The following is a 20,930-nucleotide window of genomic DNA, read 5'->3' on the forward strand; positions in this document are numbered from 1 at the left end:
GTTGTTAAGCAAAGTCTGACTTGCTAACAATTTTACCCGAAGTTGGGCCAAGATGTCGCCTGATATATCTTCAATTCCACGACTGATCGTACTGTCAGACAAAGGCACATTCACATTTTTTTTAGTAGCTGCTTCACCTAGTATAACTCTGACTAATTCTTGACAAAATGACATTATCAGACTTTTGGCTACCATGTGGTGTTGCTTGGCCTTCACAAGGAGCTCAGCAAAGAGGCAGCTGGCATCCAGTGCTTTCTCAGAAACTTTTATTACACCAGGCCATAAACTACGCTTGCTTTACATTCTGATCTCGCAAACGTACAAAAAACTGTACATCTTTGTGTGACATTTGATGAATGTTTACTGTTGAGATGTCTTTTTAACTTCCTTGGTGCCATGGACCCATTTGAAAGTGTCTCACAACATACATGGCATAACAGCACAGGGCATGAAGAATTGCTTGTCTACGAGAATGTGAAATGCAGATAATTGTGGTTATATTTTCTGTTGATTATCTTAGCCTTCTTTGCATCGGGTTCCTTCATACTTGTATCGGAGGATGGAAACTTTTCTTTGGTAACCAGATACTTATCCATTGTGAAAAAGCAAACGGTAATAATATTAATAAAAAGTCAAGTCAAACTACTGAAAATGGAATAGCTAAACTTAACAGTGCAGCTGTACTAGTGTCATGGCATGTGTTGGCTGACCCCAGACCTCCTGAGCCAGAGGCTTATAATCTGTTGGTGCTTAATGTTCGCCTGTAGCTGAGCATGCCTGACTCCATGGTGCCGCGCGATTGAGGGAACCCGGCATACGTGTAACAGGATCGTATGACTGGGCCGAAACCCAGATGACTCGCACACATCAAGGGTTGTTCTGTGAGTCTTGACCCTCTTGGTAGGATGGGTACTGTCCAGCTGGATGGTGCGCTCGGGCACTTTGACAGGGTGAAATTCACTCGGCCAAATATTTCTCATCTCAGCCGTCCATTAAAGTTAAAAACTTTGGTGGTACACCTCTGGCTGTCTCGTGGCACACCGTTTGAGAAACCCTGGCATAGAAAAAGGCAACCTGTGTGGAAGATTCCAGGAAAAATTGATGCAGAGCCCAGAAGCAGCGCTGAACCACAGTGCTCATCTGGGAATCAAAGGAAAGGCCTTGGTTGATCATAATGCCCAAGTATTTATAAGAGTCTACCAGTGGAATAGCTATACCGGCTAATGAAGGGACAGATAGAGGCTATGGATCCAACAGACAGTAGACTTTATGGGATTAAGAACTAAACAATTGGTTTGTAGCCATGGAGAAATGTTATCCAGACAGGGTTGTAGAGAGGAGAGGTCAGGAGATAAAAGGTGAGCAGGAGCAACAAAAATAAAATGTCATCTGAATGTGTTTGAACCAGCACTGCACTGTTAATGGACTGAGAAAAAATGTTGACAAGGGGATAGTACTGAATTCTGGGGAACACTAAGGTGTAGTGGAAAAGGCGAAGAATGTGATGAGGAGGCACAGACTGTGAAAGAACAATAGGAAGAAATGAGGTAAACCATTTTAGAACTCTTCCAGGGAATCCAAAATCTGAGAGACAAGCTAAGAATAGAGAATAATACACCAAATCAAAGGCAGATGAAAGATCCAAAGAAACTACCAGAGCAAAATTACCTATATCAAGAATACTTTGATGTTCTCTAACAAGACCCATGATAAGTGTTTTAGTGCTGTGACCTGGAAGAAAACTGGATTGACGAGGATGAAGAAAGTTAGATTGTTTCACGTGTTGCAATAATTGAGAAAAGAATTTGCATTCCAGAATCCTCAAAGCAAAGGGAAGATTAGAATCTGGCCTATAGTTGGAATGAAGAGTATTATTTTAGTAATAGTTGGACAAGACCACTGCCCATCTCCATCCAAAGCCTTCAGCCGTGCAGCCACCTTGTCCCCTGGCTTAGCCATGTAGTCACTGGATGCAGGGATTGCACCACAGAGAGGTGGTGGTTTCTCTCCTGACTTCCTGATCCAGAGATGCAGTGTCATGGCGAACTGCTATAAAAGGGTCATTGGTATCCCTCGTCGCAAGGTCTTCCTGTAGGGCTGGATTTAGTAAATTGCACTGCAAAGTAGGTGTCAGGAAAAATTTGCGCCAATCGCTATTCTATAAAGGGCGCCCCAGGCTGAGTGCTCTTGATAGAATTGTGCTTAGTGTGTATTCCGGCACCAAACTTTGAGCATGAGGGACTTACACGAACTGAAACCTCATATAAATCCTGGTGCCCAATTCAGGCACACAGCCTACAAATTGTATAACACTGCACATAATTATTTGGAATGCACCTCTTATAGCCACGTCCCCTTTTGGGTTGCACCTGAGAGAATTTGGATGTTGACCTTTATAGAATTGTGCGCGGCTAGATCCGCACACAAATCCAAATTAGAGCCAATTAACATCAATAATTGATTGACAGCTCATTAACTAATTTATTTGAGCACCATTTATAGAACCTGGGGGTTAGTGTGTAAGTGCAAAGGGGTGTACACATGGATGGAGCTTCAGCTGGATATAGGCTTCTTGCCTAAATGGAAACACACTATGATCGAACTGCCCTCTAGAAGTCACTGTTAACAGATTTCAAAAGAATGCATTTTACGGTTAATCCACAAGGTGACACTGTAGTAAGGTGAAAGTGCTGCTGTGCATGCCCACCACTAGGAGGCCATACACAGAGCAACCAGTAGCAAACCGCATGTGCATAGCAACCATAAGAAAGGTATAGGGGGTTTGGTCATTAGATCTGACGATAGGATGTACAACAAAGAAAGTGAAGTATACACAGTAGTGTGCTGGTAAATTTTTAACAACAGGCTCTCTCCCCGGTCCACCTTGGCGCCCCCCCATCCACCACTGCGCCCCCCCATCCACCTCTGCGCCCCCCCATCCATCTCTGCACCCCCCGTCCACCTCTGCGCCCCCCCCCAAAATTGCAGAGCTGGCTATAGCTGGGGGGGGGGGGGGGGGCAATGCATTACTCTCTCCAGGAAAAAAAAAATTAAATGATCCCAGGTTCCAATCTAATTCATGTTTAATATGGGATAAAATGCCATAAATAAATAAATAAATATAAACTTTTAACGTTCAGCACCTGATTCTCAAAGTGGACATATTCCAAACACTATAATGAAAATAAAAAAAAAAATTTCTACCTTTTTTGTCTGGTGACTTTGTTTCTCTGATCATGCTGGCCCAGTATCTGATTTTGCTGCTCTCTATCTGTTCCCTTGACTCCGTTTCCAGGGCTTCCTTTCCATTTATTTCTTTTCTTTCCTCCTTTCTTCTTCATTTCTGGTCCTCCGCAGACTTGACTGTACAGTGGATCCAGCTTCTGCCTATTTTCTCCATCCATGTGCAGTTTCTCTCCTCACTTCCTTTTCCCTCATCTAATCTCCTTCCTCTATCTTCCCTCCGTGTCCAGCATTTCTTCTCTCTCCCTTGTCCCTTCCCTCCATCCATGTCCTGAAACTCTCTTCTCTCCCCTGCCCCCCTCTACCCACCCCTGCCCAGCAATTGGCTTCTCTCCCCTGCCCCCTCTACCCTTCCCTGCCCAGCAATTGGCTTCTCTCCCCTGCCCCCCTTTACCCATCCCTGCCCAGCAATTGGCTTCTCTCGCCTGCCCCCCTCTACCCATCCCTGCCCAGCAATTGGCTTCTCTCCCTTGCCCCCCTCTACCCATCCCTGCCCAGCAATTGGCTTCTCTCCCCTGCCCCCCTCTACCCATCCCTGCCCAGAAATTGGCTTCTCTCTCTTGCCCCCCTCTACCCATCCATGCCCAGCAATTGGCTTCTCTCCCCTGTCCCCCTCTACCCATCCCTGCCAGCAATTGGCTTCTCTCCCCTGCCCCCCTCTACCCATCCCTGCCCAGCAATTGGCTTCTCTCCCCTGCCTCCTCTACCCATCCCTGCCCAGCAATTGGTTTCTCTCCCCTGCCCCCCTCTACCCATCCCTGCCCAGCAATTCTCCTCCCTCCCCTGCCGCTCCCAAACATGTCCAGCGATTCTCCTCCCTCCCCTCCCGCTCACAAACATGTGCAGCGATTTTCCTTCGCCCCCACCGTCTCCCCCCCGCTCCCATCCATCTTGTTTATTACCTCTCCATTGAAGTGCCGCCTTATTTAAGCCCTGCTGCGTCTCCAGCCTTCCCTCCCTGCTTGCTTCGATGAGTTCGTTCGTCGTGCCCTTAGTCCCGCCTTCTGATGATGTCAGAAGGCGGGACTAAGGGCACGACGAACGAACTCATCGAAGCAAGCAGGGAGGGAAGGCTGGAGACGCAGCAGGGCGTAAATAAGGCGGCGCTTCAACGGAGAGGTACTAAACCAGATGGATGGGAGCGGGAGGGGACGGTGGGGGGCGAAGGAAAATCGCTGCACATGTTTGAGAGCGGGAGGGGAGGTAAGCATGGCGCCCTCCTGCCATGCTTACCTCTGTAATGGAGCCGGCTCGCCCCAAACAACAACCGGCTCGCAAGAGCTGTCAAAAATTAACAAGCGGCTCTTGCGAGCCGGACAGAGCCGGCTCCAGCACACCACTGAGTATACACCAGAATCGCTAAGAGCCAGCCCAGCTGGGTTAAGAGTATAACAGCAGCAGGGGGATGCATATTGGAAAACACATGCAGAGCCTGCTCCTGAATTCTCTCCAACCCTTCTCCTTGTGTGTGTGTGAACACGCATCTGTGTGTATATTGTTGGTGTGTCTGCTTTTCTATCTGTGTATCTGTGTGCAAGTACTTGCACTAGCTCAATGGCTGGTGTAAATGCTTGTGCCTGACTCTGTGTGTGTGTGTGTGTGTGTGTGTGTGTCTCTCTCTCTGTGTCTTTGGGTTTCTGTGTATATGTGTCTTTGTGTCTGTTTTTTTTCATATCTGTGTATATATGTATCTATGTGTTGTGTGTGTATTTGTGAGTATATGTTGGTGTCTGTGCGCATGTGTGTGAGAATGTGTTTGAGTGTCTGTGTGCATCTGTACCTGTATATGTGTATGTGTAAATGTGTTAACTCTTAGTGTGTCTGTGACTGGGAGAAGATAGAAGACGGGAGGAGCTTTTTAAAAAGAGCAATGCCCTAACAGCTGTTTCCGTGTATCAATATTTTTATGCTGTAGGTGATGGAGAGCAGACTTATCAATTAGGCACAATAGGCACAAAGCCTAGGGCCCACAAATATGTTTTAATGTTTTTTGTGTTTGTTTTTTTTTAGTTTAAATCAGAAAGAGTAAAAATGAAGTAGAAGTTCTTAATTGTCTTGTCTTGCCTTTTGGACTTGAAAATATACTTAATAAATAAAATACAAATACATACAATAAAAATCAAATAGAAATAAAATATACATACAATTCAAATTAAAAGCTCAGTCACATATTAAATGCCACTGAGGGAGGGGCCCACAAAGGCAAAAGTGCCTAGGTCCACAAAAGTCATAATGCGTCCCTGGTGAAAGAATGTCCTCTTCCATCGAAATGCACTGAGACAAATTTCTCTTAAGCCCCCTGTGTGATCTGGCACATATTTGAACATGATGTGTCTATTCCCTGGTTTTTCTCCCATGCCAAATTTGTTCCCATTCAGTTACGTTTTCGGAGAGTTATTTTGCCATCGGACAGAAGGACACACAGATAGACATTTTTTACTTCTTATGTATAATTTTTTGACAACATTTTGTTAGGATTTAAAGAATAAAATCACCACATTAAATTCCTGATCTACTAAAAAGTTTTAAACACACTCAGCCTGATATTCAGCGCTATTTAACTGGTCAGACCATCTGCTGACATAAGTAGACAAGTACATAAGTATTGCCATACTGGGAAAGACCAAAGGTCCATCGAGCCCAGCATCCTGTTTCCAACAGTGGCCAATCCAGGTCACAAATACCCGGCAAGATCCCAAAAATGTACAAAACATTTTATACTGCTTATCCCAGAAATAGTGGATTTTCCACAAGTCCATTTAATAACGGTCTATGGACTTTTCTTTTAGGAAGCCGTCCAAACCTTTTTTAAACTCCGCTAAGCTAACCGCCTTTATCACATTCTCTGGCAATGAATTCCAGAGTTTAATAGAGCTTAATCAGCTATCCACCAGTGTTCAGCATGGTATAATCAGCTATCCCCCACTAAATATCCCCAGTTAGCAGCTATCCACCAGTTTTTAGACCAGGTTAAGCAGCCATATTTGGCTGAGTCAAATAGTGGAATATCTTTGGCCAGCTTGAAGATAACCTTAGCTGGTTACCGGAAACGGGCCGGAATTGAATATCTGAGCTTAGTGTGGACCACGGGAGGTAGCCGGTCTAAGTCCTGTGGTCTGAATATCAGCCTCACCATTTTGGAGGAGATAACACTGACACTTCACTGCTGCTGATAGTTCATCGGTGCTGACCTTCAGGAACTAATATAAGACTTTTATAGATGCTATCTGTCCTGCAGACCCTCTCCATGAGTGAGAAAAAGTCCTCTTGGGTCCCCTTCTCTGAGTAAGGTAGAAGTCATGTGTGGACCAATCTCTCACCTTTCTGAGGGGCTTTTTAACTAATCTGCGGTAAAAGGGGCTCTGTGCTAGCAGCGGCAGGGCCCCTTTAACCGCAGCAGGAAAAAAGGCCGAAATAGGAAATGGCTGTGCAGTAAGTTCGCACCTGCTTCCTGGCCATTTCGGGAGCAGCATTTCTCATTTCCCATTGAGATGGCTGTAGAGGCTCCCGTGCTAACCCAGTGGTAACCAGGCATCGCTGATTACCACCGGGTAACCCCCTGTGGGAATATTTTTAAAATATTTCTGCTAGCGCCAGAAATGGCGCATACTGGAGGTAGCCTGACCTAAGCTAGTCCCTCTGCTAAGTGAGGCAGTGATCCCTCTAGACATATGTTTATGCTTATTAAAACTTGATGAATCGCAAAGAAATCAGTGATGTGCAATAAAAATATAAATGCTAAAAGTGAAATGAATGCCGATAATATAAAGGAAAGAAATCATTCAAAACAAATCTATCAGAAAACAAACCAAACCCACTGCTGCATACTTGCCTGGGCTGGGCCAGTCACTCAGCATTACTGAAACACATTATGAAGGTTCTGATCTAATATTCAAGGGGAAATTATTCCAAAGAAAAGGGGACAAAAAAAATGAAAAGTACTTTTTCGCATTACCTCCCAATAGGGTTTGCCTGAGACTTGGTAAGACAAATCTATGGTCATTCAAGGAACATAAACAACAGGTTGGTGTATAGGGGATGGCTAACGATGCCAAATAGTCAGGGAGACCTGTATGAACAGCTTTATGGACCAGGGTAAGAATTTTAAATTGAATCTTCAGGCATGTGGGCAACCAGTGCTGCTTAATTAAGAGTTGAGTGACCTGATTTGACCATCTCACATGGCATAACAAATGAGATGCCATATTTCGAAGAGTCTGTAATCATTTAATCTCTGAGTTTGGAAGGCCAGCATAAACAACAGTAATCAAGCTGAGAACCCACGAAAGCATGGAATAAGGTATGTAATGCTTTGAAGTTAAGGATAACCCTTACATATTTTATCTGACGAAGAGCAGAAAACCCTTGCTTAATGATAACTTCCATCATATTGGATGTGTTGTGGGAGTAGGTGAGGAAGGAGGGGGACTGGGGGTGTGAGAGGAAAATTCCTCCAGCACAGGATAGTCATGCTTGAGAAGGAGATATATTGACTTAAATGGCCACTTTCTTACTTGGTAGGTCTGCTGCCTCACCCAGGGGAAGAAGGCCCATTGGGGGACTATTGCTTTACTTGGGGGAAAGGGGTGAGACATGGAGGACCAAAGTACAGGTGCTTTTCTGTTTCACTTGGGGGATGGAAATTTGCAAGGGAGATTTCAGCTGAACTTGGGCGTGCCTAACACATGGGCGTCCTCGATTATGAGTCAAGGACGCCCATGTGTTAGGCATGTCCAAGTCCCGCCTTTGCTACGCCTCTGACACGCCCCCGGGAACTTTGGTCGTCCCCGCAACGGAAAGCAGTTGGGGATGCACAAAATCGGCTTTCAATTATGCCGATTTTGGCAACCTTGGGAGAAGGACGTCCATCTTCCGATTTGTGTTGAAAGATGGGCGTCCTTCTCTTTCGAAAATAAACCTGCTAGTTTACCTAAATGCAACTCACCTTGTGCTTCTACTGACTAAGCTAAATCCAAATGTTACTAAATATGCACCCTAGTGCTTGTAGATAATGTATTTTCTGACTGATCTTATTTCTAAGTAGCCATCTCCTATAGCAATCCATATGCTGGATTCTTCTAGATGCATCTAGAACCTTTCTTTTTCTTTATGCCTCCTGATCCTCCTTACCTGCAGAGCAGTGTCTCTCTGCACCCCCAAGTTGAATATTAATCCATCCCTACACCAGTCTTCCCTCATGAACCCTCTGTTATCTGTATTTGTAATTATAAAGAATTCCTGACACTATAGAAAGGAAAAATATAAACACCTGCAAAGACTTCTGCTCACTGCTGAATGGATCTGCCTATCAGCACTTCAACACCTTTACAGTTGTAGGCAATGGTATTCAGCAATGAGCAGCAGTGCTGGTAGGAGAACTTTCAAGCCCTTCCTGACAGGAAAGATGAGAATCCTCTAGAATGATAAATACAGATCCCAGAGGGATTCTGGGGGTTGGCAGGGGAGTCAGAGAATATATTACTACTGAGATTGGGGAGTCCTGCATTTTAGCATCAGGAGGAGACCCTGGAGGATGTTAGGGAGGGTATATTACCAGCTTTGGAAGGAGTATTTTCACACCTAGGTTTCAGGTAGGGGAGGGATTTTTTTTTTTTTTTTTAAGATTTACCAATTTAGGGCCTTATTTGCTACTAAGTTTATGGTTCTCAACCCATCCAGCTGGGTTTTAAGGATATCCACAATGAACATGCATGAGATAGATTTACATGCCCTTGGTATATAACTCAATCTCATGCATATTCATTGTGGATACCATGAAAACCCAACTGGCTGTGTATGCCCTGAGGACTGGGTTGAAAGCCACTGTTCTAAGCAATCTTCCTATAGACACAACATGGGAGAAACTCTTTAATGAACAGCCCTTTTAAGGATTTAGGCAGACACATCATTTAGCCTTATGATATGAAATTTCAGTGTAGCCAGCTAAATTAATTAGTTGGGTAGTTGTGGCTGAAGATTCACCTAAACCTATTCAGCTGTATCTAATTAGATGTCTCTGATGCTTGGTAGTGTTTTTAAATATTAGCCCTTATCCCTTGGATTCTATATAGCGTGCTAGAGATCCGCGCCGAAATCCAAGCATATTCTATAACAATGTGCGTAACTTAATTGGCTTAACAAGGTAATCAGTGTTGATAGCAGCTCTTAATAAGCAATAATGAGCACTAATTGGCAATAATTTGAATTTACAAGCACAACTCACTAAGCATATCCTGTAACACACTGCGCCTAACTTCTAATGCACGCAGGCAAAAAGGGCATGGTTATGAGCAGGGAAATAGGCGTTTCATGGGTGTTATGAAACTTAAGCATGTAGTTATAGAATATGGCCTAGTGCGCCTAAATCTACATGCTGAAATTTTTGCCACGTTTTCATTGATATAAATGGAGGTGTGTAGTTTTATGCGCTGAGATTTCAACTAAGCGTGTTCTATATACCATGCCTAAATCTAGGCATTGATTTCGGTGCTGATTTTTTAGGTGCCATATATAGAATCTCCCCCTATGTGTTCATCCTATTTCTCACGTTTTGGCAGTAAGCCTGCTTCAGGAGTCTTTATATAAAATATGTAAAACCATCAAATGTTCAGAATTCAAGGTTTTGATAAGTCTTTTTAAAGACCATACTTCCTCTTCTGCTTGTATCAACGTTTATTGAACATTTGATGGTTTTACATATTTTATGTTTCAACACTTTTATAGAATAACAAAACACAAATACTACTACATTATTGACATTCCACATCACTCACTCATTGAAACTAATACAATGGGCACTCTTGGCCTTCAATTAACATTTTAATAAAGCCCCACCAACCCCCCTTTCTCATCCTATCCTTCCTATCCTCCCTATCTCAGAGAATTCCACCCAGGGCCAGACCCTGATGGTTACATATCTACTATAATAAAACTCACCCTCAACGTTCTGAAGACAACATTCTGAAGTCACTCACTCACTGAAGGGTTCATGGATTCATGGTGGTGAAGCCACAACACTGACCATGTCTCTCTGCCCTGCCCTCGCATGACGGACCAATCAGAAAAAACACCCTCAACATTCTGAAACACAAAGGACCATCACAACACCGTTCCCAGGCAACACTAGGCAACGTAAGACGGACCAATCAGAGGAAACTACGTGAAAATAAGGGAGGAGCATTCCCCAGCAGAATGGCTCATTATCTGTGCAGCACGGAGAGCACAGAACCACCGCTGGAACAAGAGAAGAATATTCCTACTGTGGGTATGTGCAAAAATAGACCGGGGGAGGGGGGGAAAATTTTTAAATGCCTAATGCCAGTACTGAAGAGTGCCAGAGAGCCTATAGCACAGACTATATTTGGGATCGCTTGACATGGAGTCAGATGATCCGGAAAACAACGTGCCCGTCACCATCTGGGACGTGGGCGAACAGGACAAGCTGCGGCCCAGCTGGAAGGATTACCCGCGACCCAGCCAGCAGCAAACAGCGACCAAGGAAAGGGGAGGAGTACTCCTTCCCTGCCTAGGAATCGCTGGAGACTGGCTGCCAAACTAACGAAACAACCGCACACCGACGCACCACCTCCATCATTCAAAAGGCATCCACTCTTTCTGCAACAGAAATGCAAACTAATAATACAAAACAAACAAAGAATACATGGTTTCTCAGGTGGCTGCAGGTAACTCCCCACCCCCTTCCTCTTCCCCTTTTGTCGAAGCGGCCAAGGACGTGCCCAACCATCCCCAGCCTCAGGCAAGCTGTCTCCCACCTCGGGGATTCCCCGAGCACTCGGAAAAAGACGGCGCTGATTCCTGCAGCGCATAAATGTTCCAGCATTCCCCTGCAGCCGGCCTGAAATGGACTAAACATACCGGATCACCCCCCCGACGGCCCGAGACGGTGCTCTTCTCCCTTCCGCCAACTTAAAACAACCATCCCCGTCCTCAGGCAAGCCGTCACCCACCTCCAGGATGCCCAGAACCCAAGCCCAATGGAAAAAGATGGCGCTGCTTCCAACAGTACATTTCTCTTCCAGCATTCCCCTACAGCAGCCCTGAAACGGCCAAAAAAATACCGACAGACAAAGAACGTGCTCCTCTACCTTCCGCCCATCTAAAACAACACTGCTGCCTCAGCACAACACAAAAAAAAAACATGGAAAAAAAAAACAACAACACTCAACAAAGGCTGACCCCCCCTACAACCACATTTACATTTCACCAACAGAAAGACCCCCCTCCACAAACCTCCTTGACAGACAAAACCACACACACACACAATACAACAGAAACACACCCTCAAAGCCACACACCAATCCAACCCACTTTGCCAGCACACCACAGCACATCCCCCAACCCCCAAGCAAAAAAACAAAACAAAACAAAAAAAGACACACATCAACAACCTGCACACACACCGCACCCTCACACACACTCACACACACACACACACACACACGCATACACAAAAACTCTGTGACACATACACACACACACACACACAAAAAAAACCACACGCTAGCGCCCATTTCATTGGTTTCAGAAACGGGCCTTTTTTACTAGTGTTATATAAAGACTCCTGAAGCAGGCTTACTACCGAAACACGGTGCTGTGTCGAGTCTTCACTAATAAACTGTCTACCATCATTTGAAGTCTCCTTGTTTGTTCCTGGTTAGCTTGGTCTATTTCCCACTTCTTTTGTTTTTCTGTTATTCTACTGTGGGATTTCTGTGTTCCTCCACCTCGGCGAACCTCCACTCATCCTATTTCTAGAACACATCAAATAAATGACTCAGTTGCCATAGTAGTCCAAGACATAGAAATAAAGGTCAGGCAATGAACTAAAATTAATTAAGTAAGGGGCTTAGCATGTTTTAGTGTGAGACTTTCCCATGCATTAAACACATTTTTAATGTAGGCCTTAAAATAGGGCTTTTTTTTTCTTTTTCCTTTTTGCAGTTCATGTGCTAATTTTTCCATTAGCATGCGGAACCTGTAAAAATATTAACCCCAGAGCACTTACTGCCTCCTATTTAAGAGGCCCTAAATGTTCCCACGTTAAATCTGTATTATCCAGTTAGCGGGCACTAATGTGAACTCACTAGCTGAATAATGCTTCCAAGCCCTTTTCCATGCCTATGACAAACCCTCTCCCCCCAAAAAATAACAAAAACAAATAATAAAGAGAACATGATTAGTGAATGCTGACAGATAAATTACTGCAAAATGCTTTTATGTGTTTTGTAGTAAGCATTTTTCCTGCATTAAGCGCATGTTAGCGCTTAGGGGTCCTTTATCAAACCGTGCTAGAAAGTGGCTGGCAGTGCGATTAGCATGTGGATTTTCCACGCTCTCCGGTCATTTTCTAGCATGGCTGAAAAATGTCACCATTGTAATTTGTGTCAGTAATGGCTGTGCTTTAATTTCACAATTGGTGGATGGCCATTCCCGCCTGATTCCTTACCACCACACAGTTAGTTGACGGTAAGGACTCATGTGCTAATCCTGCGGTAATCAGGCAGCACACGAAGATGGCCATGCACTACCCGATTACCGCAGGGCACACCTATTCCCTGTCCCCCATGCTAGAAAATAATTTCTATTTTCTAGCATAGCGATTGGTACGTGCTGATTATAGCAATACTACGAGATGCCTCAGTGCTCCCGCAGTGGTACTGTTTTGTAGCGCACTTTCCGCATGGTAGCCCTACCTCCTTAATACAAGGGCCACTTAATGTGGTTTAGTAAAAGGGCCTCTGTATACATTATGTTAGTCCACCTGCAACTGTTGACTGTCGTTTATTCAAATACAGACAGCAGACTAGGTTGCGTTTGTCCAGTAGGAAACATTCGCTATTGCTCTCTCGATAGTTGAATGATGAGCCACATATGGTGGCTCTGTCAGTTTGGCACTTTTTAAAAAGAAAACATCATTTTAAAAGAATTTTGATGGTTATACTTGCATCTTGTTGATTTGAAGAATAATACAGTATTATAGTCTGCACTGCTTCATCACTGTTCATGCTATAATATTCTGAAGAGGGGAAGGCCTGCATGGACAATGAGAAACAGATGATATTCAGGCTAAATGGAAGAGTTATAGAAATTCCATCCCTGGTTGCTGGAAAATGGAGGCAAAATATTAAATGCAGTAGATTTGCATTAGTACAACAATGAGGAATAATAGGCAGCCTGAAAGAATCCTGAAGTCATTATCCTCTCTCACATTCCATGTTTATAGCATGAAACCTTTGGGTTTGAGGAGGCGCTGACATGGTGAGAGATGCTTGAAAGGAAAGGAAGATATGTCATATTTGGGGGGTGAAGAGCGATGGGGAAAGATAAAGCCAGTCTACAGAAAAGAAGAATCTTTAAAGCATAAAAAACAAATTTAAAGAATTTGAAATGCTACTGTACAGCAGTCAATAACATTCAGCAGCCCATAGGCTATTTTAAAATTTGGTAATAGATGCGTTCATTTTTTCTTACAGGAAGTGAAGGCCAGGTTTTCTATATTTTCATAGCTGGGGAACTGCAAGCCAGCTTCTGTGAGCTAGCCACTAAAAGATGCACAGTGTGGGTGTGAAAGACTTTCAGAGACTACAGAAAGCTGAAAACTGTGAGCTGCATGTGAAATAAGCACTTTCACTGTTTTTCACCATATTTAATAACCAGCTGAAGCTAGGGGGGGGGGGGGTGTTAGACTGGAATTGTGAAGATGTTTGCTTTCCAATACTGCGCTAGAGCATCATCTTAAGAACATTTAAAGGTGCTTTTTTCATCTCTCTGTAACTTTTCATTTCAGGCAATATGATTTTTTTCTTTCACCGAGGACGAGGTATGAGTAGCAGCGAGTTATTCAGATGTTATCAGAATCCATTCACTCAGTTTGTAAATTAGATCAAGGCAAGTTACAAATTTAGACACAGCTGGTGGGTCCATCATGGCCCAGGAAGCTTACAGTCTAGTGCATTAATGTGTCTTAAAGTCATGCATTAATGTGAGTTACTGCTTGATATTTAATATAAGGCCTATTATTCTCAATAGGGGCTACGTTTGTACCAGAAGCAATGGAAGGTGAAAATAATTTGCCCAAAGTCACAAAGAAAATGATTTGGAGAAGGAGGATTTGAACCCTGGGCTCTTTGATTCATAGCCTATTAGGCTGCTCTTTCACTCCAAGCACGTACATTTTCAATTTCCATATTCAGAGCTATCTCCTGTAGTTTCAGGAGACATGAATTGGAGGAAGGAAGTCTAAGGGGAGAGACCATGAATGGAGGACCCCTGTGTGAGGAGGAGGTAATGGAGTCAGGGAGCATGGCTGTGTAGGGTGTGAGAAGGAATAAATAGTAGGAATAAATAAGTAGAAGAAATAAATAGTAGGGACTCGGGACTAATGTCAGGAAGTATTTTTTCACGGAGAGGGTGGTGGATATGTGGAATGCCCTCCTACGGGAGGTGGTGGAGTTGAAAACGGTAATGGAATTCAAACATGCGTGGGATAAACACAATGGAATCCTATTTAGAAGGAATGGTTCCATGGAATCTTAGCAGAGATTGGGAGGTGACGCCGGTAATTGGGAAACAAAATGGGAGCTGGGCAGACTTCTACAGTCTATGCCATGATCGTGACTAAATAGATAGGGATGGACTGGAGTGTAAATTTTAAGGGGCTTTGACGTTAGCTTCAGAACTTAGTACAAGAACAGTGCTGGGCAGACTTCTATGGTCTGTGCACTGAGAAAGGCAAGGACAAATCAAACTCGGGTATACAAATAAAGTATCACATACCATGTAAATGAGTTTGTCTTGTTGGGCAGGCTGGATGGACCGTGCAGGTCTTTATCTGCCCTCATTTTTTACTATGACTCCAGATATACATGTGTTTTACCTAGAGCCCAATATCATGTTAATCTGGTCTCGACCTGAAGAATTTTGCATACAATTTGACAGTGTGGCTGGCTACAGGGCTGCAGCTGGCCTTGGCTTAATAGATAGAGATACAACAAGGAAATGAGTCACAGCATCAGGCTTGTGCAGGTCAAAAGGAGATGTGTGCTACATCTTCTATTCACGGAGGCTGAAGGAAAAAATGGTAGCAACAATAACAGGGTGTGAGAGTAATAGAATCAATATTTGTGGAAGTAAGATTGACCTGCAGGGGCCTGGATGGAAGGAGCAATGGTGGCAGCTTTAAGCCCCGATGATAACACTAGAAGAGAGGAGAGAAGAGAAGAGAAGAGGGATAGTTAACTTCATTGATCAACTATAGCAAATCAGTTCAATTTTCAAGACATTCTTGCTGTATGTGCATGAAATACATTTCCATGCACTGCTTACACTTTTTTTTAATCATTTATTTATAATTTTTCATTTTACAAGGGTCACTTGCAAACAGTAATACAGAGATGACTGTACATTAATACAATATTAGAAGAAAACAATCTCAACTAGATAAATGGATTATATACAATCTTTAAGAAAGATTGAAGAAAAATAGGGAGAGTGAGATAAGACAAGAAGATCAATTAAATAGTAAACAGATAAAAGAAAACATGGTATTAACCTGATTATCCCTGGATATTACTCATCTAATTCTTTATTCCACATTGATCATCTGGTTGGCTTCTTCAAGACCAAATACGGTGTATAGTCAATTCATTTCATTGAGAACATACTTATTGTCCAGATTTTAGTTAGAAATAATATATCTGATTACATTCTCTCTCTTTTAAAAACCAGAAATTATTTAACAATACATATACTTAAGTCTCTAATTCAAATCCCACTGATTAGAGCAATCCCAGTTTTCACAGGCTTCACTCCTTTCGAAGTATTAATTAAGGAGCTATTTCTGAGGAAAACTTTAGGAGTCATACCTGGAACTCTGGGAAAGACAATAATCTCAACATGAATCATCCACAATAACATCCACCTTATCATTCAAAGTTTCTGGTCCATTATCATTTTCAGGATCATAACCACTTCTAGCTTGTGTAGAACTCCATTTATTATATCAATTTTTCACTCTCAAAGGGTTCAGTCAAATTGTCCATGTAACTCGCCAATAAGATTATATCTGAAACAAAGTTATTTACTACCGCCATCAGGTCCCGAAGCGCCTTCCAGATGGCATTCAATGTAACCTCCACAGAAGCCAAAAACTCCAAGGTGATTTCTTTTGAGGTGTTTAGGAGTGGTTCCGCCGATTTGGGTTCTGCTGTAAACGTCCTCCGTTTCAGTATATGCCTCTAACTCACTCCTCCACTCCTTTGGACATGGTGGTTGAATAATTCGGGCGCGATGGAGTTGTTTTTCCAGGTCCAAGAGCGTCGACGCTCCTTCGCCGGCGCTAATCAAAGGACTCGCCAACCCTTTCATCTGTGGGCAGTTCAATGCGCAGCGGTCCCACACTTGCTGCTCAGGGGACAAAACGCTGGCCATCCTTCCTCTCAGTTAAGGAAAGTGCAATTGCAGAGAGGAAATTTACATAAAGAAGACAAAACCTCAGAGGGCAGCTGGGCCGCTGGGCATACGAACTTCAGGTCACCATCTTACCACTCCCAGTTTGGGACACTCTTTGTCTGGTTTCTCCTCAGAGGCCTGTCTGATATGGGTAACCCTTCAGCATAGCCCTCTGAGTCGTTGAATCACAGAAGCCCCTTCACAACTACAAGGTGGTGTCCCTTCGGAGGGGTTGCTTACACTTTTCTGATAACATGTACTTGCAGGTGTTACTCAACAAAGATCTAAACCAGTTCAGCTTCTAAACAGGAGACTCACTTTCTAAGTGAAGGGTAATTTACTGTAGATTTTTGAAACAAGAGTGCCCCACTGGCAGAATGAGCCATTTGTGGTTGCGTGTTGATCAATACACTGACAGACAGCGTGTCAGATTGGAGGAGAGGATGTTGAATGCCTGAAAAACCTAATACTGAATCAATCATAAACGAAGTCTGTGAGACAGAAACAGATGGGAACCTCCATGTAATGAAGTGGGATTTCCTTTAAGTGTCTGTGGAAAATATTTTGGGAGTGGAGAATGTGAGAAAGGCTGTGACAGTATTCCAGGGGTGGAGAGGGTAAGAGAGGCTGTGAAGTGCTTGCTTTTCAAGCATAAGATATAGATTCTTACAGTAGAGAGAGGGATGGAAAAAGAATACCCAAAACGATTGCGGTCTCTGGAATGAACCCACAGGGTCAAAATTTTGTACCTTGAGCTGAGGCATGAAGCCAGGCAAGTTTCGAGGAGATTGGAGGGAATGAGTCACATGCAATGTTTAATAACAAGAGATTATGGACTGGATTCTATATATCACACCTAAAAAATAGGCACTAATATGAAATCCACCAAAGCGTATTCTATAAATTACATCTTAATTTAGGCATACTTTATAGAATACGCCTAAATTTCCATGCAGTATATAGAACACACCGAGCACTGGTCCACAGGACTAAATTTAGTCACTGTCAGTTATGCCAAGTAAAACTTGGTGTAAATCTTGATGCCTAAATTAGACACGATCTGGGTCTCTTCTGTAACAATGTGCATAGATTTTAGAAATGCCCACGACTTGCCCATTCCACTCTCATAACCACACTCACTTTTCAACTACGCAAATTAGAATTTACACATAGCATGTTATAGAAGACGCTTAGTTCTGCAAGTAAATTCTAATTAATGCCAATTAGTGTCCATCTAGCCCAGTATCCTGTTTTCCAAACAGTGACCAAGCCAGGTCACAAGTACCTGGCAGAAACCTAAATTGTGGCAACACTCCATACTACAAATCCCAGGGCAAGCAGTTGCTTCCCATTACTGTCTCAATAGCAGACTATGAACTTTTCCTCCAGGAATTTCTCCAAACCTTTTTTAAACCCAGATGCACTAACCACTGTTAACACATCCTCTGGAAAAGAGTTCCAGAGCTTAAATATTTGCTGAGTGAAAAAATATTTCCTCTTATTTGTTTTAAAAGTATTTCCATGTAACTTCCTCGAGTACTATTTAACCGGCCAGTATTCAGCTGGAGATAGCCAGTTATCTCCTGCTAAATTTTCACGGTCAGCGCTTAGTGGCTAACCAGTTATATTGCACGATATAACTGGCTATCCACTAATATTCAGCGCATTGCTGTCTGGTGGCCAGATTGGGCCACTGAAATAGCAGGCCTATCTTTGACTGGTTTAAACTTAACCAGCCAGCACTGAATATTGACTTGGCTGGTTAAGTTTAAACCAGCCAAAAATAAACTGGATATCTGGTCTCACCACTAACCATGGGAGTTAGCTGGGCTGCCTCCTGTGGTCTGAAAATCGGCCCCAGAATGCCAACCTGAACACACAAGTTGTAGAGACAGAATATAGTTTCCATTGTATGCAAATCCATTCCATGCTTGAAGCACTCAAGAACAAGTGAACCAGAGTTACCTGCTCCTGGGATTGAAGGAAATAGGAGGAGGACAGGTGAGAGAGAGAGAAGCTGAGGAGTAGGGAAAGTGGGGGCTGGAAGGTAGGAGAGTAAGTGAAAAAGAAATTAGGAGAGAGACTGGGGCTAGGAGTAAAAGAGAGAGAATGTGGGAGAGGTAGAAGAAAGAGAGGGACAGTAGAGGTGAGAAACACAGGTTGGGAAGAGAGGGAAGGAGAGGCTGGTAGAGGGTAACAAGGGAGTAGGAGAGGATCATGGGAGGCGGGGGTCAAGGGGGAAGGGCTAGTTGAGATGGAGAGGAAAGAGAGGATGGTGGGAATGAGCTATGAGATGGGCATGTGGTAGAGATGACTTTTTACACTACTTCTGCAGGAATTCTGTGCCAGAATTCTGATGGGCAATATTCAGCTCATGATGGTCTGCGTTTTTTTTTTGCTGACACAGCATTTTTCATGCTTGGTCCATACCAGACTCTATTCCACTCCAAATTTTGTTTGTACCTTTAGCCACACAGCTTGTATGTTTACCATTTATTAGCCTTTTTAAAGGCTTGATTTGGTTTGCTTACTCTTTAGCTGCATCTACAAGTGATCTCCATATACAGACTCCTGAGGCAGGCGTTTGCTGAAACACGGTACCATGTCGATTCTTGTTTACTGTGTCTTATTCACTATTAAAGGTTATTCTTTCCATCTCTCGTCTCCTTGGTCGTACTTGGAAGTGTCATATTGATCACGCTACTCCCTTGTCTCAGCATTCTCCTCAGAGCAGATCCAGTTTCTCCACTTCTGTGATTGCTTGCTGCGTTTTTTAAGCCACTGACCACTGCCTGCTGATTTTGACCTGCATATTCAATGCAGGGTTATATCTGGGTAATAGCTTTGAATATCCAGGTCAGCTGCGGATCTGGAAGTTATATGGGTGTTGGTCTATATTCAGTGTTGTTAATTGCTTAGGTAAGTTAGGACTGCCCTTTTCTGTGGTTCTATCTGTCCAGTTATCTATGCGGGCACTGACACTGAATATTACTGGTGTCCTCATAACTGCTGGCCCCTACTCCACCCATAGACCACTCTGGCACTAACCGTTATAACTAGCCTTTTGCCTGTATTTCTGACTGGATGAAATAAAATGGATTAGTTTTGAATGCTTCTAAGACTCATTTAATGTTGGTAGGTCATAATGCCGTGTTTGAGATTCCAATTCACATTGAACAATGCGATTCTCCTGTAAAGCTTGTGACTCGAGTTTAAGGTTTAGGGGTACTTTCACATTCTAATTTGACATTTAGGCCATAAATTCAGGCTCTGATAGTGTACTTTTTTTCAAACTGAAGATTTTTGAACTATGCTACAAAGTATCATTTTAGGTGGTTAGATCATAGGTTCCCAACATATGGTACATATGCCACATCCCACATCCTCTGATGCAACTTCCTGTTTTTTTTTTGTTGTGTGGATCTAATGTGTGTTGAGGTCAGGGCTTTTTTTGAGGGGGTACTGAGTACCGGCACCTTTTCCATTGTCTGCTAAAATTGACCCGTGGTCCCCAAGTTTTAATGAAAGAGCTCAGGCTCTGCACACCAATTCTGCCTTGTCATAGATTCTGTGACTGGTTGCAGAGGGTCTGGCTATTGTGGGGTGGATCTCTCAGTGATCACCCCATCCCTGAAGGGTGGTCTGGCATTTGAGTACCGGCACCTTTTTCGCTAGAGAAAACGCACTGGTTGAGGTGCACAAAAAGAGCCTGTTGATTTTGCAGCTTCCAATTTCGTGAGACAGCAAAATCAGCAAACTCTCTGAGGGTGGGAGGGGAGAGGGGGAAGATGTATTTGTGTATGTGAGAGAGAAAGAGAGGGGCACATTGGCTGAGGGCAAGTGGGATGTGTGAAAAAGAGAGGCTGCAAGCACTGTAGAATGAGGGCCTGGGAAATATTGCACCATTTTGGCAGACGCAGAAAAGGGAATACCTACAGCTAAGAAAAATGTCTTTTACAAAACCTCTCCCTTTTGCTTCAGCATATTGATGTGAAACAGCTTCTCTCATGTAACAGTTTTCAAAAGTAAAATGAGAAACTGCTTTTGTCCAAAGTGACCTGATTGTGGGAATCAGTACATTGAAATTGAGATTCAAAATGCTAATTTCATCCAAATAAGGCCTTATCTCCCATTAAAACTGCAAAAGCAAACATATGTGCCTATATTTTACCACATTTCAAGATGGTCCACACTGAGTTTAAGTGGCCGTGGTTGCA

This window comes from Microcaecilia unicolor, chromosome 2, assembly GCF_901765095.1.
Source record: "Microcaecilia unicolor chromosome 2, aMicUni1.1, whole genome shotgun sequence".
Taxonomy (NCBI): domain Eukaryota; kingdom Metazoa; phylum Chordata; class Amphibia; order Gymnophiona; family Siphonopidae; genus Microcaecilia; species Microcaecilia unicolor.